The sequence below is a fragment of the Neovison vison genome, chromosome 2 (genome assembly GCF_020171115.1).
Source record: "Neovison vison isolate M4711 chromosome 2, ASM_NN_V1, whole genome shotgun sequence".
NCBI lineage: Eukaryota > Metazoa > Chordata > Mammalia > Carnivora > Mustelidae > Neogale > Neogale vison.
The window spans coordinates 163,637,370-163,663,776 of NC_058092.1; the positions used below are offsets into that span (position 1 = coordinate 163,637,370).

A 26,407-nucleotide genomic window follows, 5' to 3' on the forward strand; every position below is an offset into this window, starting at 1 on the left:
GGTTTCACCCTTTGTGTTCACCAAAAACCCAACGTCGTATTTTGGGCTCTAGTTTTAAAACAACAGATATGATCCTTCTGAGGTTCTGAAATCAGTTTATCATTTATCTAATTTACAACCCAGTTACTTTAATGAAGTTGAAAGCAATAATATGCAAATGTGGCATGTCCATACAATGTAATAATATTCAGCAATGAGAAAATAGCTCTAAAAAGTACTGAGGAAACATAAATGTGTAGTGCTATGTGAAGGAAGCCAGTTTGAAAGCTTACATGCTGTGGGATTCCAACTATATGACATTCTGGAAACAGTGAAACTCTGGACCCAGCAAAATGGTCAGTGGTTGCCTGGGATTCTGGGGGAGGAGTGAGTTTCTGTTCAGTTTTTCTGCAAACCTAAAATGACCCTAAACAGAGTAAGTTCTATTAGTTTAAAAACTTGAACAGAAAATCATCAGAGCACACCACTCACTGTGAAATAAATATTGTTTCAAGAAATATTTTTTGCTGTTTTTAGATTTGCATGCAGGCACTAGGTTGGGTAAAAACAATATATATATCGTACTGTGGATAAGAAGTCAAAATAATTTAAAAGCCATTGTTTTAGAGATCACTGCAAAATCAATACCTATTTGCCACCTGACTGAAAAGCCAACATAGAATTCTGGGAATGATGGTGAGTCGAGCTCACGTAAGAGGAAACGGTCCTTTATCCACAGCCTTCAATTAGTATGAAATGTGTCTGATGTAATAGGTCTACGTTCTAAAACAGTTGTACATGATAATTACAGGATCCTCTCTGAAAGTGTTTAACCACAGGTATGACAGAATTAACCCAAAAGTTGTAGATGACAAAATGATTTTTGTCAGGGTATTTTTCAGCGTTCTTGATTGGATGTAGTAGCTACCTTTTCGAGTTTGGGTAACATATTTGGAGTGTCTTGATTTTTGTTTTAGGTGCAGCAGAACAGAATGATAGTCCCTAAACAGTATCAGCCCAGGTTTTTTGTTTGTTTTTTATGTTCAGTTAGCTAGCATATAGTACAGGATTAGTTTTGGATGTCGTGTTCAGTGATTCGTCAGTTGTGTTTAACACCTAGTGCTCGTCACAACACATGCCCTCCTCAGTACCCATCACTGTGTCACCTCCTCCCCTCTGAAACCCTCGGTTTGTTTCCCGGGTCCATGATCTTTCACGGTTCGTCTCCCTGTGATTTCTCTCCTTTCAGATTTCCCTCCCTTCCCCTGTGGTCCTCTGTGCTATTCCTTATATTCCACATATGAATGAAACCATATGACAACTGTCTTTTTCTGCTTGACCTTAGCATAATCCCCTCCAGTTCCATCCATGTCCACGCTAATGGTGGGTATTCCTCCTTTCTGATGAATATCAGCCCAGTTTTTACCAATATTTTGAAGGAACCTGTGAACATAAAGACTGTTTTTGTGGCTCCTGCTGTCACCCTCCCGCCTGGCTCAGGAGAGGTGCCCAGAAGAATCAAGTCCAATTTTAGACGGACTCAAGTTAGTGGTTTTCTGCAGTTGGCGTCAATACAGAACAGGAGTGTGTTTATGGGGGGATTTGGTTTCTGTTATTGTTTGGTTGGTTCTTATTCCCCGCCCCCCCCTTCCCAACCTTCCCCCTTTCCTCCTCCTCCTCCTATTTCCCTCCTCCTCCTCTTTCTTCTTCTTCCTCTCTTCTTTATTCTTTGCAAAATAGCTCTCCTGGATTCATGTGTCTGGGAAGTGGAAATTTTTTTTTATTTTTTTTTAAAGATTTTATTTACTTATTTGACAGAGAGAGATCACAAGCAGATGGAGAGGCAGGCAGAGAGGGAGATAGAGGGAAGCAGGCTCCCTGCTGAGCAGAGAGCCCGATGCAGGACTCAATCCCAGGATCCCGAGATCATGACCTGAGCCGAAGGCAGCGGCTTAACCCACTGAGCCACCCAGGCGCCCGGAAGTGGAAAGTCTTAACTGAAAAGTCAAGGCCGTCTGGCGCTGGGGCATCTGTCAAGTTGGAGACGGAGCAGAGTTTCGGTCCTTGCTGCCTCATCAGGACTTTCAATCTCACCCCCTTTAGTTCTTCCTTTGTCTTCACCCCTCTTTCCGTACAGATCACCATGAGGACTTTGACTTTTGTATTCGCATACTTGGAAGGATACCAAAAGCATGAACGTACAGAATTTTGTCAACAGAGTGCTCAACTCCCGGATCCCATGTAACTCACTTCCGGCACACGTTTCTTTTGCTTGCTGTACCTCCCCAGGAGAGGGAGACACAATGCTTCCCTGCGGCAGATAGGCGAAGGGTGATCTCATCCCTTATCAGAGTCAGGGGAGTGGAACCATAGTGAAAGGAAGAATATACAGTTAATTCATTTCTTGGTTGCTGTCTAATCATCCTTAAGCTCATTTATGTTTTTAAGGAGCAATAAATAAAATGAAAACCCTGCAAATGGGAATTCCAAATGAAACAAGTGAGTCTTCTGTCCGGCATGGGAGTTGCGCAATGCCAACTTACTCTTAAATTTTATATAGCACCAAAGGAAATATATTTATTTTGTGGTTTGTCGATTACAGTTTACAAATAGAAGGCTCTTTCAGTATTTCTTTAGAGACTTTTTGTAAAAATACAGATTCCTGGGGTCTGCTTCAGACTGAATCACAGTCTCTGAACTTAGTACTTTAGAAATTTTTCCTTTTATTTATTTGGCAGAGAGAGACAGTGAAAGAGGGAACATGAGCAGGAGGAGTGGGAGAGGGAGAAGAGAAGCAGGCTTCCCGCGGAGCAGGGATCCCCACACGGGGCTTGATCCCGGGATCCTGGGATCACAACCTGAGCTGAAGGTAGACAGACGCTCAATGACTGAGCCACCCAGGCACCCTGAAATTTTTCTTTTTTAAGAAATCTCTTCTTTAAGAGAATTTTATTGATTTCACCAGGCTAGGGAACCAGTGGCTTGCTATCTTGGGTGGTAAGTGAAAACCTCTTATATATCAAAAAAAACCTTTTAAAATATATATAACACTTTTGAAAATTCGCTCTCTTTTTTTTCTTAGTCATGACACCAAGTTTACATGATAGTCAGGTTTATCTTTAGGGTGTCCCTTCTGGCCCCCAGAAGAAAGCTACCAAAAATCAAAGACAGTCTTCATTCAAAAAATATTTTCATGACATCAGAAAGCAATAGATGACTATTCACTTGTCCAAGAACCCTCTTTGTCTGTAAATATTTACAGAGTTCCTTGTTTCTGACTATAAAGCACTATCTTCAAGTAAGTTGTCCTACTCAACCCAGCTCTGTTGGCTCATGTGTGTAGTTTGAGAAGGAAAAGTAGCTTTATTCCATGTTTGATTTATCACTAATTGAACAGTATCAAAAGCATTTTTTACATTCTAGCTTGTGTGTGGTCCTGTTCTTGGTGCTCTAGAATGAAAGTGCCAAGCACACTGGTTCTTGCTTCCTTCGAACAAACCAGGCCCTCTGTGTGTATCCAGATACTTTCCAAACATGTTCCTTTTTTATTCTGTGAGAGGGAGAAAACAATTGCCTTCACTCCTTTGGCAGAAGGACCCCTTTCAGTGTCTATTTTGTTCTCTCACATCCCTTATCTTCAGAATCTCTCCTCGTGAATTGTGGGTCCTTTCGTTCCTCAGCGTCTCCTGGGGAGGCAGCTCTGTGAGTCCCCCTTCAGATAACACAGACCTCGTCCGACCCCACCCTGCCCTTTTCTCTCTTACCCCAGCCTCTTTCCCTCTTCAGGCCCCCGCGGTCACTCTCCAGGAAGCTTTCCTCCTATGTCATTATCTCAAGACACTATTGGAAGCTCCCCCAAACCATGTAGACAAGGCCCATGGTGAATGTGGGTCTTCCTGGCTTTTCGCCCATGGTGAATGTGGGTCTTCCTGGCTTTTCGCCAGGCCTCCTGTCGGCCTTCCAGAATGTCCGAGTCTCCTCATCACAGTGGCTTTGCCAGTTCTCCTTCACTCTTCACCTTGTCCCTCTAACTGAACTACTCTTAGGATACCCTGTCACCTGCTTTTCTGAGGAACCCAGAGCTCACACATGTGCCCTGTAGGCATCTTCAGCACGTCCGGCCCTACCCTGCGGCTCTCTCCTCCTTCCATCTGTCTCCGGAGAAGCGTCTCTTCAAAGACATCCCCGTTTCGACCCGGACTCTTCATGCTATCTCTCTGGCCTTGGACATCTGCCCTTTGAACTTACTACTGATTCCTTACCCCGGTATTTTAAACTTTAAAAATTAAAATCTTGTCTTAAAATCTTTTAAATGTTGGATGACCTCACCTCCCTGCCTTCTTTTCACTCATTCTAAAAAAATGCTTGAGTGCCCAGGGTGCCTGGGTGGCTCAGTTGGTGAAGCGTCTGCCTTCAGCTCATGTCATGATCACAGGGTCCTGGGATTGAGTCCCACATCAGGCTTTCTGTCCAGCAGGGGGTCTGCTTCTCCCTTTCCTTCTGCCCCTCCACCCCACTAGTGTTCTCTTCCCCTCTCAAATAAATAAAATCTTAAAAAAGAGTCAAAGGGGTGCTTGCACAGCTCAGTTGGTTGAGCATCTGACTTCCGCTCAGGTCATGGAGTCGAGTCCCATGTAGAGCTCCCTGCTCAGCGGGGAGTCTGCTTCTCCCTCTGCCTGCAATTCCCTCTGCTTGTGTTCTCTCTCTCTCAAATGACTAAATAAAATCTTTGAAAAAAATAAATAAAAACCTTCAGTGCCCCACTGCTTGCCTGGTGCTGCCTCCCGCGAGCATGCATTTTCCTGTGTTCCCTTCACCGTAAGACTCCACTGTGTCCCCTGCCCTTTAACTCACTGCCATTTGGCTTCTCTTTCTTCATTTTCTCAAAATAATGGTTTTCAGTGAACGCTTCTCTTCTTTAACCTAACCAGTTTTTCCAGCTTTTCTACCTGGAACCTTTTTAGAATTTGAGGCAATTGTTACCATTTTTTTTTTTTAACCTTGCCATCAGTAATATCTGAGAATCTTTGTGTTTTTCCACTTTCTGTAGTTGGTTCTGGGGTTTTGGCTGGAGTCTTCTTTTCTACCTCCTGCCTCCTAAAATAGTTATTCCCTAAGAATGAGTCTGCCTCTTCTGTCTTACACTCTCTTCTTCCGATTCTGCATGTTTCTGCTCACATAACTCTCATAGCTGTCGGGCAGGTAGGTCACCTGTATATTTTAATCTTTAAACTATCTCTCCAAGGCTTACTTTCTGTGTTGTTAATTGTTTAAATGAACGAATGAGTCACCCTCCCATCAAAATTAACGGCTTTGAAACACAGAACTATTTACATTGCTCTTGAAATTTACACACACACACACACACACACGTGCATTTCCTTCTCCTTTTTATCTCAAAGAAATTACTGTTCTCCTGGTAACTGGGCCTTCAAAATATGTGAATAACCTCCTTTCGCTTTTATATCTGTTCATTTGAGAAGTTCTTGTGTTGGTCTCTGCCTGCTGGAGTCACCTGGGCCCGTAGGACCTGCACTAAGGTCCCCCACTAACTTTTCCCCAGTCAGAGCCAGTGTTGGGGCTCAACCAGTCCTTGTACTTCTTACAGTTTCCAAAGCACATCTCAGCAACAATCTTCAGTGAACTTTGAGGAAGAAGATTTATTCTTCACAGATTCTGAAAGGTGGAAGGGACACCCATGGGCCCACAGTGAAGTCATGGGTAGGAAGAGGGAGCCCCCTTTTTTGGGGTCCAGGGATGGGGTGTCCATGGGTTAATGGGTTCATGAGGGACACATTTAAAACATGAAAGTGGGAAGTAGGGCTTAGGTAGGAAAGCGTGGGATCACTGAGGTGGTCGGTTACCTCAGTTACCCAGGGCTTTATAGAAGGGGAACTTCATGTGTGGGAGAGGCCTGGTTCCTTCACTGGGCGTTTTACGAGCAGCCATGTCCCACAGTGGTAGTATGTTGACTTGAGATGGGTGTCTTGGAAATGGATGCCTCAGGGATCAGAAGCGATCTTGCAATCAAAAGCAATCTTGTAGTATCAACGTCTAGTCAACTGTGTTCTTCATGAGGCTCTTCAGCGCCCATCCTTTCCATTCCAGCCCTTACTCGGCATCTGGGTCAGTCGCTGTGTGCCTGGACTCTTGGTGTGGTCCTCCAGCTCCTCCAAGGCTTCATTTTTTCCTCACGATCCCCACTGTTGACTGAGCCCCATCACAATTCTGTTTCAACTCCCCGTTACAGATTGATTATTTTTCAACTTTTGACGTGAATTCGGTGTGAATTCAAGCTATAAAATGTTGCTCTCCATGAGGAGACTGAAACCCAAAGGGGATTTCCTCGAAGAAGCCTCCCCTCTATCTTTCCTTTTGCAGGAGCCACTTCCGTAAGTACAGATGCACCAGGCAGGCCATATACCCTGTTCCTTAATGCAGCCTCTGGACATTTTCCTGTGCTCCTCTGCAGCAGAATCCCCTTGTTTCCCATGTCTTTCTGTCAAAACTCTACCCCACTTTGCAGGATCCAGCACGAATCTCCCACCTCCTCCTACCTGATGAGAACTGAACCCATCCTTCTCTGTGTCCCTATAACTTCATAACTCTGGTACAAAACCTGTTGTCTTTCTCCCACAACTCCCAAAAGATATGGAATCAGTGTTTTGTGTTGAATTGTCTCGAAATTCGGCAATGTGTGCAGACTTGAAATACCTTTTATTTTTTTTTAAGATTTTTTTAATTTATTTGACAGAGAGAGAGATCACAAGTAGGCAGAGAGGCAGGCAGAGAGAGAGGGGGAAGCAGGCTCCCCACTGAGCAAAGAGTCGGATGCGGGGCTCGATCCCAGGACCCTGGGATTATGACCCGTGCCAAAGACAGAGGCTTTAACCCACTGAGCCACCCAGGCACCCTCAAAGCACCTAATTTTATTGGGAATTTACTACTACTTAGAAGTGTTCTTCATTCATCATTTGAGGATATACTTTACAAATTTCATTTGGCCTCCACTTCTTTGGTCCCTGGCTCCTGGTTCATATTCAGCATTGATTACAAGTCTCTTTCACATAACGATCTCTATCCCATCAGCCTTCTACTCAACATGTTCAGTGAGTGACTCTGCTTTGCTCTCAGGATAAACCACAAATTCCTAATGACCAGCGTTCAAGGCTTTTCCCAGTCTGGCTCCAGCCTAATTTCCTTTAACTGAGCTCAATGTTATTCTGCCGTTGGTCCCACAGTATATCATCTTGATTCTTGATTCTTTGCCTTTGTTTTTATTGTCCCCCCCTTATCCTTGAGGCACTTCCCTCCTCTGTTATTTTATGAATTATACCCAGAATTTAAGATCTAGCTTATCTCCTAGAAAGCATTTCCTTCTTTTTCAGTTTATCTTTTATGGATCTACGGCTTTCCCACAGTGCTATAGGACTCACTCCCAATAACACTGAGCACCACGTTGGAGGAGGATGGATGGATGGATGGACGGACGGACGGACCCACACCATACATGTATTATATGTGTGTATATGTAACTTTCTATCGTTATTCTGATGACATGATTTTTTTTTTTGCTCAAAAGACCATGTAAACTTCCCAAAGGCAAGGATAATGATTTACTTCTTTACATCCACAGGAATGTTAGCATATCATACTCTCTACCTGAGGTCCTTCAGAATAATTAAATACAGAACATCTTGGAAAAGAAAGAAAAGTAAGACTTTTCTATTCTAAATTTTTTTCTGGGGGTGGCTGGGTGGTTCAGTCGGTTAAGTGGCTGCCTTCAGCTCGGGTCATGATCCCAGGATCCTAGGATCGAGGGGCTTCCTGAGCAGGGAGCCCGCTTCTCCTTCTCCCTCTGTCTGTCTGCCTACTTGTGTTCTCTCTCTAGTTCTCTGTCAAATAAATAAATAAAATCTTTACAAAAGTAAAATAATTTATTTTTTAAAGATCTTACTTATTTATTTGACAAGGAGAGAGCAAAGTAGGCAGAGAGACAGGCAGAGAGAGAGAAAGAGAGGGAAGCAGGTTCCCTGCTGAGCAGAGAGCCGGATGTGGGGCTCGATCCCAGGACCCTGAGATCATGACCTGAGCCGAAGGCAGAGACTTAAGCCACTGAGCCACCCAGGCGCCCCTAAAATGTTTTTTCTGACCCTTGTTCTGTATAGTCATACTCTTCCCTTTGGAATTCTTTAAGCTCCTGTTACTAGGGTGAAATGTTATACAAGGAGTTTAAGTTAAAAATTTAAAAAACTGTGTCCACAGGAATATTAGAGCCCCACAATAATGGGATTAAGTGTTGTTTCTGTACAGCTTGCACTGTTAAACATCCTGGTGTTGTGTTGTTCTAGTTCAACATGAAGAACAGTTCCCAGTTCATCCATAATGTGTTGGTTTTAGAAAACAGAACTCTAATTTATCACATCAGAGTGTGATTGCAGAAGTGTATGTTCTTTGTTGGTAATCAGTACGTGGTTTGGGGTTTGGGTGTTTTTGTTTTTGTTTTTTGGTCCATTCTTGCTCATTAGAAAAACAGTTTGGGGTGTTATTAACAGAAAGAATGGGTGGTTCTAGAGATAATAGGATCAAGAAGGCAATGCCATATTCCATTTTGTACAACACCAAGAAACTGAAAGGGACATTAGTTTCTCCAAAGGGCATCCCTGCCTACGTAGTTGAACACTGCCTTCTACATTGTTCATCAGTTTCTATGCTGACGGACTGCATTCTGAGCTTCGATCTCACTGGAAAGGCTAGGAGGCTTTGTCAGCGTGGAGCCTGTTAGAGTCTTTTGTGTTCATTGGGCGAGGCTCAGTGCTTGTGGACCCAAACCTCTCTCATGTGACTTCGAGCCTGCCACTCACTTTCCCTGAAGTTAGCAACAATTCTGATGCCTTCAAAGGGAGAACTAGGAAGAAGATAATGAAGTCCCACTTCTTTTCCCTTTGAAAAATTTTCATGACTGTCTCTTGGTGTTCACTGTGTTGAACTGGCTTCTTGGTTCTGTCCGTTTCTATGAGCTTGTTAAAGCAGACTTGACATTCAGCTCATGGAACCAAGTGGGTGTTTCTCTACACTTTGTTTATTCCTGAAAGAGCCTCTCTTCTGCAGGCCAGGTTTACTGGAATTCATTATCGTTTCATAGAATGAACCAGCCTCAGATTTAACCCATTTCCCCCTCAGATTATTCAGGTCTTAACTTACATGTCTGACACACGTTGTTTCACATCTGTGAGCTGCCATTGACTAAAAAATAAAAACAGAAAAGCGAAGGACAGTCGAGAAAACCTAAGAAAGACCCAGAAAGACTTCACCACACTATCTGGGGATGAGCATAGGGACAGGAGCGGGTTAAAACATACATGTCACCCTAACATATATTAAAGATAATATCTTAGTTAAAGAAATGCAATCTGCTAGGTTTGAAAAACATTTCAGATAAAAAAAACTGCGGATTCATTCCGAAGTTGACAGAGGAGCATACTCACCCCGTAGCTTCAGTAAGTAGCAGCACACAGATAGCTTGTGTCTTCTACGTGGCCCCCTTGATCCATGGACACTGGATTATTTTAAAACAGATGCAAGATGTGCATATTCCCCAATGCCCCTAAATTAAATAATTAAATTAAATAATTAAATAATTAAATAATTAAATTAATTTTAAATAATTAAAAATTATATCTTAAGATAAAATATTTAATCTTGAAGAGATCATCTCTGGTATTTTAAAAGAATTAAGAAGCCAGTTATTTTATTTTAACCAACGATATTGAGGTATAATGTATATATGATAACAAGCACCATGTTAAGTGTATATTTGGATGAGGTTAACAGATTCATCTGGGGCACCTGGGACGCTCAGTCAGTTAAGCATCTGACTCTCGATTTCAGCTCAGGTCGTGATCTCAGGGTCCTGGGATCGAACCCCATGTTGGCTTCTGTGCTCAGCACTCAGTCTGATTCTTTCTCTCCCTTTCCTTCTGCCCTTCCCCCACTCTCTCTCTCTATGTCTAGCTCTAAAATAAATAAAATCTTTTTAATACCCCAGGGATGCTGGGGTGGCTCAGTGGGTTAAGCCTCTGCCTTCAGCTCAGGTCATGATCTCAGGGTCCTGGGATGGAGCCCCACATCAGGCTCTCTGATCAGCGGGGAGCCTGCTTCCCTCTCTTTCTCTGCCTGATGCTCTGCCTGCTTGTGATCTCTCTCTCTCTGTCAGATAAATGAATAAAATCTTTTAAAAAAATAAAAATAAAAAAACTAAATACCCCGGATTTATCTACCATGTTGTTATCACTAAGTCAAGTGCTATAATACATTTCTATCACTGCACCAAGTTCCCTCATGGCCCTTCTTTTTCTGTCGCCTCAGGTAATCACTGTTAAGCTTTCTTACCCATTGATTAGATTTCATTTTTCTAGAGTTTTGTAAGAATGGAACCCTCTGATAGACATTTTTGTGCCTGGCTTCTCTTGCTCAGCATAGTGTTTTTGAGGCTTCCAGGTGGTATCCAGGAATATTAGCAGTTCATCCCATTTTGTTGCATTTTTTTCCATTTTGTTGCATTTTTTAATCGCATTGTCTGATATTATCTAGATTTGATTCTCTATTCCAGCTGAGGGACATCTGCTTTCCTAGTGCGGTATAACTGTGAATAAAGTTACTATGAACATTTATGTAAAAGTGTCTTTTAAAAAAAGTGTCTGTATAGTTACTCCTGGGTGGTTCAGTTAAGCATCCGACTCTTGATTTTGGCTATGGTCATGATCTCAGGGTCGTGGGATCAACCCCCATGTGAAGCGTGGAGTCTGCTTGGGATTCTCTCTCTCCCTCTTCCTCTGCCCCCACCTCCCCGAACTCTGCTCATGTGTTAATCTCTTTCTCTCTTAAGAAACCCTCTCTGTGCAGATATATGTTCTTATCTCTCTTGGGAAAGGAACTAGGAGTATAATGGCTCAGCTATGTACACAGTATATGTTTAACTACATAGTAAAGTGCAGACTGTTTTCTAAAGTGGTTGTACCATTTCACATTCCCCTCAGCCACATATGGGAGTTAGATCCTTTGCCAACATGAGTATGGTCATTCATTTTAATGTCAGCCATTCTTAGGGGTGTGGCATGACTTCTAATTGAGATTTTATTTAGCATTGCCTGATAACTCACCTTATTGAGCACCTTATTTGTAGGCTTTCTGGACTCCTCAAACTCCGATCATCACTTTCTCAACTCAGGGAGGCAACCACCCTCTGCCCAGTTCCTCTGCCCACTTTCCAGAAATCTCTTCCACACAAAGAGCCCAGGTGTTGTCTTATCTTTGCTTATTAGTTTCCTGTCTTTCAGTCATCACAGTCCTGCACTATCTGTCTGGTTCCTGAAAACAGTTATTTATTTTGTACATCTTCTAAGATGTACCTTGTACATCTTATACATCTTCTAAGGTGCTTTTTGCGGGGGCTGTGGGGTATAGCTGATCAATGTAGGTTACACTCCATTCTTGTGACTCTGGCATGGCTATATAGAGTTGTTCAGGGCATTTTTTTTTTGTTCTTTTTTTTTATTTTGTTTTTTTAAATTTTCTAGTTTTTTGTTTTTGTTTTTTTAAGTTTATCAAGAGCCAAGCCCAGAGAACTCATGTAATATTCTATTTGGCGGGGGGCGGGGGGGGGAAACAACTTAATACCCTTAGGCTCACTCTCTGCTAGTAAGAGAATATGATGCCAAGAAAGAGAAGGGAAAGCATACTCCTTTGCTGAGCCTGAGGAATTCTGCCAAAAAGGAATGACAGTGGAAGGGAGGAAATGAAGCTGCAGAGTGTGTGCCTGCCAACTTTGTCTCTTGGCATTTTAGCCCAGAGAATGAGAGGTGTGTCAGTGAAAATGAGGTGTGCACTGGGACAGGAAGCTATGTCCTGGGCAGCCTCCTACAGCATCCCAGTGAGCCCAGCAGTTCAGCCCACTAGGTCAGAGGGACGCCTGGAAACTTGGGTTCTTATGTAGCAGAGATAGGACCCTGAGATAGCCAGACAAATTGTCCCTGGCACTTGGGGTGCCATCACGTAGCCAAGGGCACTTCTGACCTGAGCACTGCAGCCCTAGGCTGAAGGGGCCTCACAGCCACACCCCCAGAAAAGGCTTCATTGTCAGCAGGAGGCGAGATGAGTTAAACAGAGATGTCTACCCAACCAGAGCAGATCAAGAAAAGGCAGACGGCATACCTACCAGTGATGAATTTAACTATAACGTCAGCACAGTCAAAAGCACGCAGATCCATAAGGAAACCTGCCCCGTAGTCAGAGCAGATAGAAAAAGTCATGTCTGGAGACAAACACCTTTTTTTCTGTTCCTAAATCTATTGAAGGCACACCTCTTTCCACTATGCATCTCTCTCTCTCTCTCTCTCTCTCTCTCTCTCTCTCTCATACGCACATACACACACACACACACACGCGCACACACACACACATTTTAGAATGAAAGAGAAGGTAAACAGAGGTGTTAACTGGTCCAAAAGAAACAGAACAGTACCTGAATTCCACTTAATTTGTGTTTCTTTTTATGCACAAATGAGTAAGTATAATGTGGAGGGAAGGGCAGGGACATGGTTTGTGAATTTCTAATGATTTGTAACATTTATAAACTAGGAAGCACCTTTGCCTTCCAAGAAGCTTCTCTATTTTCATCTCACTTCTAGAAGACAAGGGAGCAGCAAATACTAAGGTTTACTGCCTAAAACCAAGAATGAGACCAAGAGTGGACAGAGATGAACATGAGACCGTATGAGACAGATGATGCACGCTTGCTTGCTCACCTTTAGTCTTACATGAGGCTGAAGCAAGTGCCCGAGGACTTGTTTTTGTTTCTTCAAATGCTGCTTCTTGCCTGGACAAAGACAAAATGACTTCCCAGAGTTGGAGAGACTTTGCTGGGGACACGGGTGACATTATAGAGCAGAAAATGAAGGAGTGGAAGAATTCCATAGCTGAGCTACTTTCTTGAGCTTTTTTTCCTAGAAAATGGGAATGGCAGGGCGGGTGGGTGGGAGGTTCCTGGGTGGCTCAGTTGGTTAAGTATTTGCCTTCGGCTCACATCATGATACCAGGGTCCTGGGATCGAGTCCTGCATCGGGCTCCCTGCCCAGCAGGGAACCTGCTTTTCCCTCTGCCTGCCACTTCTGTTTGCTCTCTCTCTCTCTCTCTCTCTCTCTGTCTGTCTCTCACACAATAAATAAATCTTTTAAAAATAAAAAGGAAATGGGATGGAGGGACTCTGAGAAGGTGAAAGCTATAATACACAGTGGAAAAGACTGTTGGTCATAGAGCCATTTAAAATCATATACAGTTTATAAAAAATTTTTTTAAATCATATACACTGACAATTATGTCAACAAATTGTAATCTTATCTAGTTTTCCATGGACTGCCATAATATAAAAACAATTGATTTTCATCATTATGTTAAAATAGGTGTATTTTATCCTGGCATCATACAAAGTGTATCTCCTTCCCTCTTCCTCCACTATCAAATGGTTAATGATGTAACAAAATAATATTGTAGATGCTGGAAACCATTTAACCACATGAACACACACTCTGATGATATTGTGTTTGTGGGTCTGTATTTTAATTCAACGGATACTTTAAATGAGTACAATTTTAAATTATACGGTGAGAAGGGGATTAAGATTTCTTAAATGTGTTCATAGCTACTCTAGTCTAGCATGACTATTATCTTTTTTGTGGTCACTAGCTAGTATTTACTCACATATATATTTTGTTCCTACTTATAATCAGAACATATAATTTTATATACAGTGTTCTTTATCATTCTCCATATTGACACTTATTTTTTACTTTAATGCTTACTTAATGTACTGTGGAGTTAATATAGCAACATTTTTTTTAGATTCTCCCCTATTGGATATACAAATTGTTTCCATTATTCACTATAATGAATAAGGCTGCAGTGAACATTTTCCTAAGTATGCCATTTTCTAATTTTGAATTGTTACTTTGGATAATTTGCAAGATTACTGAATCCAAGGATATAAATATATTTAGGGACTCTTAATATAGGCATAGGTGAGATTGGGGATTCAATGGGCTGTACACATCTATAGTACCACCAGAAATATATGAGTTTATCATTTGTTTTCCCAAGAATTTCATCTACATTCATATTTTATGATTTATAATTTTAGTTAACATATTCTGTGTCACTTTTTTATTTATTTGTATTTCTTTCATTGCTACTTAGAGTTTTAAAGTTTATGTATGGCTTTATATAAGCCATACTATTAGTGAGGCTTAATCAAGGAAATCAATTTAATATCAGAAAACACAGGTTCACATTCCAACTTAGGCCCCTTCTTGTTGTCAATCAGCCTCTCAAAAAAAAACAGTTTCTTCATTTATGAAGAACTAATGACAGTGAGACCCATTTTATGAAGTTATTGAAATGATTTGATGAATTAAGAGAGGTCTCATGTGTTAGCAGCACACAGGGAATGATTACTACTTCTTCCCTTGCTCTCTGCCTCCCTCATCTCCTCTACCAATTCTCCTGCCCCTGACTTCTTTTTGTGAGGATTATCTATTCAGATTCTCTTGGTACAGAGTTTCACAGAAGCTGCTTTGTCATTCCAGAGTCTACATCCATGCGGGCTCATTGTCAGCGTTTTCTAGGGAACTGATCTCTGTCTTGCCAGGAAGTGCTGAGTTCTATTGCAAAGCGCAGAGCTCAGATCTGTTGGACCCCATGAGTTAACTAAGTGTTCACACAAACAAATGGGGAATACACTTGACACAGATGTCTTCCCATAGATTACCCATTCTAGGATTCTGTGGATAGTCCAGTTTCTCTATTAAATGTCTTATCTCCAGGTTTCCTCCATTAGGTTTCTCAAAGAATCTTTGATTTTTTGCCACTTTCTTTTGGTTTTGGGTAATACTTTATCTTAATATTCTATCTATTGCATCCCACCCAAGAATAAGCTTCCTTCTGTGGTAAAAAGCACAGTTGGTCAAGCAGTCAAAAGGCAAGACCATTGCTAGAAACTGCATTCTGGATGATGCCATCATTTTGATATTGTCTGACATACCTCCAATGTCCATTTTCCAGGCATTACTGCTCAGTGGTGGCCTGGAATTGGTATCCACTTTGAGGGTCTTTGTAGCAGGAGCTGTCTTTCCAAGCAGATATTCTTCTTGAAAGCAAAAATAATTCCTAATACATTATCAGATATGAGAAAGCCCGTTAACAAGCATATAATTTCTCAATCGGAAAAGCATTGAAAATATAAGTCGCTATCCTCTTCCTTGAGGGTTGGGCAGTTTGGGGGGCTACCAGAAAATGTTCTAGTCTCTCACCTTCCTGATGAGAAGTTGAACTGAGGAAGCCATATTTTAAGCTGATTTCATTTCTGGATTTTATTAAAGAGAAAAGCAGGAGGAGGGAGAAGGAGGGGCATCATCATCTGCAGTCTCTTCCAACCTCGGTAGCTGTACTTCTTTCTCATTCTCTAGCAAATGCTACGGGCTCCTTTTGATTTTTTATTTCTTACACAAGCGTTTACTTTGTGTGTCACGCACAAGGCCTCTTCACTTTGGCATCGCTAAACCCGCTTTCCCCCCATCTCCGTACCCCCTCGCACCATTTTTGTCACAAGTGAGCACTGGCCTCTTTTCCCATCTGAGTGGATGCAACAATTCCAACTTCTTACCGACATCGAAGCCCTTCATCTTCACAGGGCATCAGCAAAGTTATCAGAGTCTTGACGATTTCCACTGCAAAATCCCACCAAGCCTGAGGGAGGCTCCTATAACAGTTAAGTCCACAGAGGGAATTCAGGGATCCCAGCAGGGTTTGGGCAGAATGACCAGTGTTTCCACTGTGGCTGGGCAGCCCACAGAAGCCACCATTGCCTACCATGGGCCGTACAGAGACACATAGCCTCGAACTTATCCCAAATCACAGGTGAAGAAGTGTGCACTTAGAAGCACAATCTGGTGTTTCTACCCACACTTGCACTCGTGAGGCTGGAAACAGAAAGGGTCATATTAGAGATGGTGTCCTTGTGCCCAGATCCCCCTCTGCCACATACAGTGAGAAAGCTCCTGACAGGAAACAGGACAGTGACTGGAATGACCGTACAATGTTCATCGTACCATACGCACTTGCTGACGAATCCTGGCCTGGGGAGCCTCTCCTTGCAGCAGCGGAGGACTGGCCCACACCTTCAGCCTCAGTCTGTGTGACTGACTTTGTCCTTTGGGCAAACTCCTCAACCACGGTCTCCCCTCAACCATGGGTCCCACTGTCCTGTCTTACAGCGGTTGTGAAGCCAGAACGAGACAGGATTTTGGAACAGGGGTCACATTCTCTACACTTGTTGGGACAGGTGTCTTTGTTAGTCCTGTCAGGCTGATTTATAGTAATTGAAATCCATAAAAAGATGTTCTGCCATTTGTTTGTGTATGTTCTATTTTCCTCACAGTATTGTACGCCCATTAAGGCGGCTTTCAGAACATGCCATTCTCCCTCACAGCTTCCTGCATTTGAACATGCCACTTGAATATCCTCCTCCTCCCTTCCGCCCCCAAGTCCCTTTGTCCGTCTGCCACTTTCCCACTCAGCTTTCAAGACTCAGCTTAAAGACCCTCTGTACCCTCTCTGTACCATGGTCAGGCAAGTAATCAGATCTCCATCTAATGTGGCCTCTTCCATTTGACTGGGCTCAGGCTTTTTGAAGGCAGTACCAAGTCTTACTCAGTTTCCAGCCCAATATCTGATTCATCTTATTCACTCGGTAAAGGCTGATCAAAATGATGTGTGAATGTCACGTACTTGTTGCCATGAAATAAATTGTATTAATTAGGTGAGTGATTCTTTGCTCATTTGCTATAAAACTTAGGAAGGAATTTCAACACTTAACTTTTTAATACAAATATATATATTTATGTATTACGTATACATATTAAGGGGGAAGGCTAATAAGGTACTCCCAATTATTGCAAGTTTCAGACTGAGGGCATGAGACCCTAGGACAGAGGCTGCCAGATGTGATATTTGTGTGGACAGGTGGGTTCCATAAATTCATCATTCCCCCAATAGCTGACGTGACTCATTCATTCAGCAGGATGCCAACAGGTATTATAGAAGAAAAGGTTTTCTTGATGAATATCTGGAAAATGCTGGCATACATCTCTATTTATAGAATTTATCGTTTAATTAAAATGCCATCTCTGGAGGAATAGAAGAAGGGTGATCAAAGGTGCAAACTTCCTGAGAGATCTCATCACCAGGAGAAAGAAATTATTTTTCTTTTCTTTTTTGCTTTGTTTTTAAGATATCTGTATGAGATGATGGTTGCTAACTAAACTCAGAGCAGTAATTATTTCACAACGTATGTTGTGATGTACGTTGTGTTATATCTCGATAAAACGGGGAAAAAATAAATAAAATGCTCTCTCACAGTTTAGTGATCCAAGTAACCTCCTTCATGTTTTGTTTTGATTTAGATTAATTTTCCTCTTCTTTATTTGTTTGGTCTTCAGGTTTCTTGGGGACATGGCCCCTGTTTTCTTCCTGCAAGAAAAATTCAGCGCACAGCAGAGTCCTTAATCAATTGGGTTGCTTTAAGGATCCTACCTGGAATAGGTAATGTAAACTTTCCACAGATGCTTCCCCATTGTTTTGAATCCTTTTTATGATGCAATAGGAAACGTTCCTGTCCTTCTGGCTCTTCACTGAGATTGCAGTATGTCCTGAGGAGTAAAATTTTTGTGTCAGATATGACCTTTGTCTTTTCCGCTGTGAAGTATATGTTTATAGCATGACTTTTCCATCTTCCCAAAGACCCCTTTATTTTCTTTCTTATGTCATACACAGTAAGCATACTCTTATTCCAGGAAAGAGGGGAAATTTTATGCTCATAGGATTCTGAAAATAATAAAATTTATCTACAATTTCATGGAAATCAAGTATTTGAGATATGACAGATCCTCTGGTATGTGTATGATTATAATATCTATAGTTCAAGGTCCAACAGAAAGGTATAAAGGTCTTTTTTTTTTTTTTCTAAAAATTAGTCCAGGCTTAGACAAAACTGAATGCTAAATTATGAACTAAATAACTACATGTGTGAATTAATAAGTGATCCCTTCATCTCTGAGGTTTGTGACAATTACTCCCTTGGTGTATCACGATATAAATATGATTTAAGAAACAAAGTATAGAGTGTTTGACAATTTCACTATATAATGAATTCTCCTGAAGGAAATGTTCTAAAATGTAACTCTTGATGCGATCCGATTCAGACTATTTGGATAACTACTGCGTGTGCATGTGTGTGTGCACGTGTGTGTGTGTGGTGTTACCATCAAGGTTGGTGATACCATCAAGGATCTTGATTACAAGATTCATTGTGTTCTGGTATTCAACTTTTAAAATATTATTAGAAATATGGTAGGCTTTGTTGAGATACTGACATAAATTTTTTAAAACTCCTATCTACATAAATTATATTTTCAAAATTAAAACTCTATAACTCCCCCCCCAAAAAAAGTGCTGGAAATCACATTTTGGAAGCAGCACAGACTTGAAAGTTAATCAGATATGAGGACCTAGCTTCACTACTTAACCCACTACCTTGTGAAAATTTTTTTATGTTGCTTTACAAAGAGTGTTATAACTCGACTTGGAAGGGAGGGAGGGAGGGAGGATTACAATGTATCAAGTACACCAGGTCACCTTTATTCATAATGAAGGATCAGGTAATTAATTACATGTTTCCAAGAGTCTCCAAAGAATTTCACTCCTATTATTCTGTGAATGTCTGAAATCTATAATTAGAATTTAACTCCCTGATTTAAACAGAATTTGCAACTGGTCACCTACATGTCAGATCCTTCTCAGTTTGTTTTTTTCTACTGGGTTTTGTGACCTACACAAAATGGACATGTATATGTTTTTCAAAATTACCAAATCAAAAAACCAGGAGAGTTCACATAAAAATCTGGGTCCCCAGTCTCCTCTTTCTCTGTCACTGGCACTGCCATTAAATCACTTACTCATTTTAGAAATCTAGTTGCCATAGAAGAGAATATTCCCTATACTTAACCTCTCCACATCTACCCCATCAATTTGTTCAAGTTTCGCCCAGACTCGGTGGTTCTCAGCTCTCAGGGTGAGAAGATGCAGGTGCCCAGGTTGTACCGAGAAAATTAAGTCCAAATCTCAGAGTGGAGCTGGAGCTTTGGAATTTTTAAAAAGCTCTTCAAATGATTTACAGGTGCAGCTGGGGTTTCAAACCACTGCTCCGAAATCTCCATTCGTCTCTATGTTAGTTTTCACACACACCGCCTCCCCCCAGGTACACGTGGCATCCATCACTTCCTTGTCTCATTGATGTGCAGCCATGGTCACCACATCACCTTCTCGCTCTGTTCTGGTCCCCCATTCAATCTGTTCTCCACCCAACAGCCAGCGTGATTGTTTATAAATAGGAAATTGTCTGGTCAGTTCTGCTTACATTCTGTTATAATAACAGAAATGATGGAAACTGCTAATGATCATTTACACTTTGGTGGGATGAAGACCAAGTTCAGGCTTTGTTGAAAGACTGAGGCACTGAGGCAGTAAATTTTAGGAGCAAATGGAAGAAAGTGCCTAGAAGGTGTAGCTGAAGATACCGAGGCAATTTTCCTCCATCTGTTCATCGGTCCTTGGCCTAATCTTCTGCTTGCCTGCCCCTCCAGGCAGTGACTCAGAGGCTAAAATGTTATTGACGTCTCCCACCAATTGCTACTTAATGCATTCCTGGTATCTTGTTACCATCAGGAGCAAAGAGATTTCGTAATTTGTCAGTGACACTATTATAAGATTAATTTTATGGCACAGCCACTGTAGTTTATTAAATGTCCCTCCATCGTGGTAATTTTAGGCAGAATAACAGGATTTGGGGCATGTGTTTGTTAGGTGGGGAGCTGATGGTTATAGCTGGGGTCATTTCATCTGTGGCTCAGATATACAGGCCTTTGTTTCCACCAATACATAAGATAAATCTAATATTTATCTGAGCTGCACCAGAGATCTTGGTGCACTCATGGTGACTGTCCAGTGACTTTATAAACCACTGTTTCAGCCACTGAAATCTTTCCTTTAGATTCTAAACACCCATCCCTGTAGATGTTGTCCTTCCCATTGGAAGGGACAGAGATAAGTTGTCATCAAAATGCTTTCGTCAAAAAGAACACCCTTTGAAGGATAGCGATGCTATTTTAATCAGAATTTTAAAAGAAATCAATAAACGTAAGGTGCTTTGTTGCAGAATGGAGACTTGGATCCGTGTCAGCGCCCCTTGTACACAGCGTAATCAACTTTTATTTCATGCTTTTGTCTTCCACATAGAACCTTGGGCATTTCACCATTTACATTATTAAAAAGCTCGAGAAGCTGCATGCGTTAAGAACATAATAAAAATGTGCACTTGACATTCAGATAATGGAGACCAGTGGTGAGGTTATCAATGTAGCTACCTTCTTTACCCCAAATTATTTTCATCTGTGAAGCTAAAGTGCGTTTGGGGAACTAATTTAACCAAATAGCATGCCTGCACAGTACTATCTTTCTCCTAAAGGTCTGTTTGGTGGTGGCGGGGAGAAGGAAGACAAAATACACGCAGAGAGACAAACACATAGACACTGAGTGTCCTTAGAGACCCAGGACAGGACAGTGCTTAAGAGATGCCCCTGCATTTCCTTTTGTCCTCAAGGTGGATTGGTCTTGTGTAGAATTCTCTCTGGCGAATTGAGCTTTAATAAGGCCACAGATTCTTTTCATGGTGTTTTAGGAATTTATTTGAAAGGATTCAGGCAGCGATGCCCCTTATGTTTTAGGGTTTTACATTAGTGCAGGCAAAGCTTTTCAAATAATATAAAGCCATTTTTTTCGAATTCCTTATATCCCCGAGTCTCTGGGTTCTGGACAGAGGAAGATTAAAATCTCTATAAAATCTACCATATTGCCACCACATGAAACAGCTATTGAGAGAGAAATTAATAGTACCTAAAATGAACCTTGGGTTAAGGGTACTTCGCTTTGTATTTTCTATGACTTTTTTTCATTTGCCTTGATGTCTCTTTAATCAGAGTTTCCCTAAAACTGACCTACAGTTGGTCAAGATTAACTTTAAAAATTGAATATGAAAGATAAATGCATCCTGTGTTTGTTATAGGTTAGACACACTATGGTGCTGGATAATACCAAGTTCCTTATCAATGTTTGTCTTATTTTGTTTTAATATGTAAAGTGGCTCCAACAATACACTTTTGTCACAGATATTTACTAGTACATCTGACTTTTTCTTATTCATCTCACTCCCCTAGCACTTCATGCTGAGTCTTGAGAGTGAGTATTTTAGAACAAAACATAGTCTTCCAGTACCCTCCATGTTTGGACTCTGCATTAGATGTTAGTAAATATTTATGGGGTTTGTGGAATGAATAATTCCAATGCATTTTACTTTTAGACACAAGCTAGGAAGTGACTTGGCCAGTGAACTACACAAATGAAATAACGAGCAATGAAAATGGTAATTCACCAGATCAGAGACTGTATCTGATGTGCTCTGCAGAGGCAGAGAGAAGGGCATCATTTTTAAAGGATTTGGACAAAGTCAAAGGGCCAGGAAAGCTTGTATTTTGTTAGCAGCTCATCCTGATGTTATTAAAGCCTTGGATGGTTACTTCCTTCTTCTTTGCCAATATTTTCATCTTTAATTTTTTCCCTGCCATGTTGAGATGTTCTAGTCTAAAAACTCCTATCGGAAGTGCCTTATCTTTTGAAACTTTGCTAAAGTCATGTGGACAAACCTGAAAACGTAGAACACTACAGAGTGGCTATCAATACTAGTCTGGTAAAGAAAGAGTTGTACTAGTGAACAGCTGAAGAGCTTCTGATGTATCCAAGTAGATGGTCCGAATGGATATGATGTCTGCACAATTCTAGAAGCCCTTGATACATGAAGTTGTTTTTCTCACTAGTTCTGAAACTTCACTTTGAAACTAGATTGCATTTGTCATGTAACAACACACAGTGTTGTTATAAAGGGAACTCCGGTTTGACTCATTTGGAGGGCCCTGCAAATCTTGATCTTGGTTGTGAGTTCCAGCCCCAGGTTGGGTATAAAGATAACTTAAAAAATAAAATCTTAAAAAAAGGGGGGGATTAACTCAAAAACCAAAGGTTGAAGATAATAATAATTAAAAGATATTCTGGAAGATATATTTGTATTATTAAGAGAACAGATAAACAGATATAGATAGATATTAGTCCTGGTTTGTTTTAAAGTTGCGTAAACCTCTTTAATTCTCTCCACAGGAGTTTTTAATAACAATTGCATAAAAATGCGATCTGCTTGAATGTTACTAATTTGTTTTCTTGAAAAACACAGAATGAGATTTTTTTCAGTTAATTTTTTTGGGGGGAGGATTCTAGTTGAAGTGTCACACATTTAACATGCAGGAGGAATGAATGATGAGTAATAAAATACTAATAGGACCAATTGTTGCCTTAGCTTCCAGCATTTCCTCTGTGCAGAGAAGGATTTACAACCAGGCATGGGCTAAATAAACATTTGCATAAAAAGGTAATAAGAACATGATTAAAAATGTAAATTTCTCTGATTAGAATTTTTTTTTAATTGGAGTGAAAAGAATTATAAAATCGCAGGACTTATAAATTAGATTTTTGATAATGCTGCGGGTTACAAAACATAAAATCAGTCCCCAAATGTAAGATTATTTTGTATTTGGAATGTCCTATAAGTTGCACTACGTCTTCCTAGAACGTATGTTTCCTCTTTTGGAGGGATCTTAAAACTGGGACATTTACTGGCTACATGCTTTGTATCAGACATCCATAGGCACTGAGGCTGTGATAGAGAATAAAACAAAAAGCTGTGCCTTTTTGGATGTCATGTCACAGTAGGAGAGAGAAAGTACAGAGATACACATCAAATGTTGAGGGTCAGGGAGATCAGTCTTAGTAAGGGTATTAGAGCAATGGAGAATCTTGGTGGGAAAGCTATGTGGTGCAACATTCTTTTAAAGAGATTGTTCAAAAAATCCTTTTTAGTAATGTCACATTGGAAGAGAGACCAGAAGAAGGGCAAGGGACCAGCATCAGCAAAGGCCCTGAGGTAGGAGCGTGCTGAAAGTGTTGAAGAGCGTGGCAGGGAGGAGTCAGGAGCCTGGGCTAGAGAGTAGGAAAACCATGAGAAAATGGAATCAAATCAGAAATTGGTGGACAAGGAGCAGATCATGCAAGGCCAAGTAGACTACTGTAGGACCTTGAATTCTAGGCAAAATGACCTGGGAAGCCTTTGAAAGACATAATCTAAGGATTTTATAGAAGGCTCATTCTGACTTTTCTGTGAAGAATAGACGAGAGAAGGGGTGACATCCATTGATAATTTACGGGGATGTGAGGTGTAGACCAGAATACGTCTCTTTCTTAGGGAAGGTCTCTGTGAGACCAGCCAAGAGTCTGGGGGGCTTATTATTACAAGAATAGGGAGAATGATTGTAAGTACACAAGGATCTGTTTCAGCATCATTCATAGAGTAGGATATGGGGTAGGAAGGCCAAGTTTGTGGAGTCGGGGGGTGTTGAGTTAGGGTTTGAATGAGAAAAATATGAGGTACTTAGATGGACTCCTAGTGGAATATTTGGGAAGGGCATCAGGGAGTTGTCTGGTTGGAGAAGATTTGAGGTTCTTTTCTATTGTTATGTGTCGATTCAAGCCCTGGAAACAAAAGTATGTAACGTGACGGAGACAAGAACCCTAGGGATGTTGATGCTGCTAAGCATGGTTGTGGAACATATTCAAGGGGTCAGCTCACCCTCAGAGGGAGAGAAGGTGCTGGTGGGTGGAGTTCTCTTTTTCTTCGGTTCTCTTTTCCTTTTTGCCCTAACATCCAAATGCCATGGATTCGCATTCCAGCCGGTCTCTCCAACTTAATGTGAGTGCCAGTTTTTGGACATATAATACTTGAAATTCCTAAGTTGATCCCAGCAAGGCAAAATAATCACCAAAAGAAGGGACTGTATTAACATAAATTGAGCATATTTCATGCAAAAGTACTTTCTCATCTTAAGAAAAAAAGGTTACTTAAAAATAGGACTGTTTCTCTAAAAAAAATACCCCTTATATGGAAATTCACAATAAATTATTTTCTCTCTGCTTTGGAAAAGGATCACCATTTAAAAGAGTTGCATATGGTTGTTTGTGTTAGTATTCTTAAAAATTCATAATGTTTGTGTGACATGTAGAGACTGGTAATTTTTAAATATATATTTATCTCTAATTCATCTGCTTATAACAAAATACCTAAACACACACACACAGACACACACACACACACACACACACATATTTACACACACACACGCACACATACTAGATATGTAATCCATGAATTATCTCTAATTCATCTGCTTGTAACAAAATACCTAGTCATACACACATACAGAGTAATCCAAGAGAAAGGAATCTGAAGAGTTGATGAGAAGCTATAAAGTATCCAATGTTGAATTAATTACATTGTTTGGACACTAGCTAAGACTAGCAGAAAGCAGAAACCTTTGCTTAGAGAGTGGTCTCTACATGAGACCAAAGGAGCTCAAGAACCAGCATCACTCGGGAAAATTTGCCAGGCTAGGGTGGCAGTTGTTAAGGACTGAGGCTTTGCTGCTCGGCTAGAGGAAGCCACTCAGGGATCGGAGAAGCCATGAGATAGTCCCGATCCGGTAAGGAGTCATTCGGGGTGGCAGATAGGGAGCTGGGCAGGGAGGGTCTTGAAGTGCTGACTCAAGATCTTCGGGAAGCAGTTGGGTTTCATTTGAAACCTGTGGGAAGAGCTCATCAGGCTTGTGAAGAGACACATTGGTAAATGTGATTTAAAACTTTCAAAGAGTAATTTTTCTTAAATTTGGTGGATATGCCTTGCGTTTGCTCAAAGAATTTTACCTTCCTCAACATGTTTTTAGAAGTTTCCTGACTCCTACCAAAAAAAAAAAAAAAAAAAGGAAGAAAAAGAAAATATTTTAAAGGTCAGAGGCTACAAGCTTTTCATGCTTTAGCCAAGAGATATAGATAATATAGTCCATGTATTAGGTTTAATTTAAATAAAATGTCAGCTGGAGGGAATAACTACTAAGCAATTACCTGAAGATAGATTAGAGTGACATTATACTGTGTCCCTCATGTCCACCTGGGGATCTCATCATATAGTAATTCATCCATTTTAAGCTTTATATATTGTTCCTAGAGAGAAAATAGCCAATCATAATTTTAAATGGTCCCTAAATGTTTTATGTTGTATTTGCCTTTTCTGTTCAGTCGTGCTGACATCTCCTAATTTGGGTGTGCATAGGACTAGTGGATTGCATGGTTCTCTCCATATTTTGTTGTGAAATAGAATGTCCACTTTTAGACTCAGGGCTTACAGGTCCCCAAGGCACATCATCTGAGGATTTTCCCCCAAGACCAAGTGTCTAGAAAGATCAGTTGTGAAATAATAAAATCAAAGTGTACTTATTTTAATGTTTTGACAGGGATCCTGAAGCAAGAGACCTTAGGGGATGAAAGTATCTCAAAGTGAATTAGCAAATTCAGATGTCATCAGTATCTTATGTCCGTTCCCCCTAGGCTTGTTTCCTGGAATCTGTTCCAGGTTCTTCCTCTTGAGTCTGAAAGGTGGTCTCTTTCTTAGGCATCTTGAGCAAAACAAATACATCTTTGAGATAAGGGTTCAGAGATTGGAATCAGTCAGGCAAGGAAAAAACAATGGGGCGTCTGTCTTTTGAAGAAACCTGCTTTGTTCATGGTACCGTTTGTCGTCCAGAACATTCTGCATATGCTCAGGCCACGTGACTCAATAGGGGGCAGTATGGAGCTTAAGAGAATTAAGGTTGCAGAATCAACACTCTGGAATTTAAACTCTAGTTAGAGATGATTTTCAAAATACCTCAAAGCAATTAATGATAATTCCAGACAATGAAAGGCCTGCGGTTGGTTATAATTTTGAAAGACAAAATAAGACAAAAAGAGACAGAATAAGAACTAGCAGTTTAGGTGAGCTAAGAACTCTCATGCCTCCCTGTTTGGCAGTGTCGCTGGCTCTTTTCAAAAATAGCGAGCTAATCCCGCTGTTATGCTCAATACTGATGAGACCCTAATGAGTACATTGGTTCCATTACTCAGGAGGAGCATGGAGAATTTGAAAAGGATTTAGAGGGTAATCACAAAGGTGAGTAATGGAACAAAAAGCAGGAACAGTTAAGAAAACCAAAGCGCTTCTCAAGAAGAACTTTGATTACGTTTTTAACTCAAGAACAGCTCCATAAGAGGAGATGGTGGTCCTGTCTGCCTT

General features: G+C 40.9%; 1 protein-coding gene across 3 annotated transcripts in view; it reads left to right on the plus strand.

The window, feature by feature from the left end:
- The window catches only part of CHRM3 (cholinergic receptor muscarinic 3), a 491,309-nt gene that overhangs the window by 248,562 nt on the left and 216,340 nt on the right, over positions 1-26,407 (plus strand). For all 3 annotated transcript variants that reach the window (XM_044239424.1, XM_044239425.1, XM_044239423.1), the window contains exon 4: positions 17,529-17,631. The gene's annotated coding sequence lies outside the window, so the exon portion shown is untranslated. The remainder of the gene's footprint in view (positions 1-17,528; positions 17,632-26,407) is intronic.